Here is a 1,517-nt window from a genome sequence, read left to right as displayed (position 1 = left end):
AGTAGTATTAGCCCCTTATAGTGACATTAAACCCTCAAATTTTTTAACATAAACCAATACTGTAATGTGCGCCTTACTGTAATCCATGGTTGTTTCCCTTCTCTTTGCTGCTCTTCCTTTTAAATCCTCATGTCTTCTCATGCTTGGGGGAGAACTTCCCTTTGCCGCTGACTGCCTCTTCCTGTAGTGCTGGCTCAGGTTGCACCTACACACAGACACCGTGTATCCATTCCTGAGACTAGGCAGTCTGCTGCAAAACAGAAGTTCTGCCCAGCATGTGAACAGATACAGATTTAAAAGGAAGAGCAGCAAAGAGAAGGGAAACAACCATGGATTACAGTAAGGCGCACATTACAGTATTGTTTTATGTTAAAAAATCTGAGGGTTTAATGTCACTTTAAGCCTTATTTTTTTCTTATAATAATACAAAATAATAAGACAATTAGAAAGCTATGGGGACAGAAGTATGTATTAATTTAGCAGTTTTGAAAAAAGGGTTCAAATAAAGACGTCTGACCTGGTGACAGGGTCTCTTTAAGGAAGTTTACAATAACAGTGCGTGTTTTTCTTTAACAGCTCAGTCAATGGAAAAAAGTTTTTTTTGTGCCCCTCGTTTTGTCTTGGTTCATCTCACTCTGGGGATGTCCTTCTCAAATTAATTTTATGTGCGTTTTTTGTTTGGGGCCACTGAGGGCTGTCAAGAACCTTGATGGAAGAGAATGCCAAAATGGCCAGTAAAGGGGTATTGAAGTCAAAAGGTTTTTAAGCTATTTGAAATGTTGAAAATCACTTACAGTGGAGGCTGCTTAGGGGGTTATTCACAAAGGAACCGAAGGATCCAGCTGTCGCTTCGGCTCTCTTTGGATGCCAGAGCCTATCGGTTCAGTCGAACCGAAGGGCTGCTGTACGGGCTATTCACTATAGCCCGAACAGCAGCTGAAGGCAACCAAGCGGCTCAGCCGAGCCGAAGCCGTGGTGAACGGCCGGCCTTGATGTTATGGCAAATGACCTGGGGACGCTGAACTGTCATGAAACAATAAAAACTGGGCAGAGCTGGCTGTGACGTCATGGCCGGCTCCACCCAGTTGTTATTCATTGGCCGCGACCTGCTAGAAGACTCTTTAAAAAAAAATCTTAATCGTTTTCAATTTATTAACATTTTAAAATAATGTTTTCAACTTTTTTTTAAAACTATTCTCATTGATTTGCTAATTTGCTAGGTACCAGGGAGGTACCGAGCAGAATAGCCCAGCCGAATGCCTCTCGGCGGCATTCGGCTATTCACTCACTGCCGTTCTGCCCCGATGAGAATAGGGGGCGAACGGCAGCGAGTGAGCTGCCGGAGCTTCGGCTCAGCAGATCCAGATGTTGGATCAGCTGTGTCGAAGTCCTTCTGCACTTCGGCTCTGCATGTTCGGCTGACCGAAGGCAGCTGATGTGCGGCAGAAATCAGCCGTACATCAATGTTGTTCGGCTCCTTTCACTATGGCTCGGCTATTTAATCGGTCGCCCTCAGC

Source organism: Nanorana parkeri, unplaced genomic scaffold (genome assembly GCF_000935625.1).
Source record: "Nanorana parkeri isolate BGI_ZX_2015 unplaced genomic scaffold, ASM93562v1 scaffold685, whole genome shotgun sequence".
In the NCBI taxonomy this organism is placed as follows: Eukaryota; Metazoa; Chordata; class Amphibia; order Anura; family Dicroglossidae; genus Nanorana; species Nanorana parkeri.
This window is presented reverse-complemented; position numbering follows the sequence as displayed.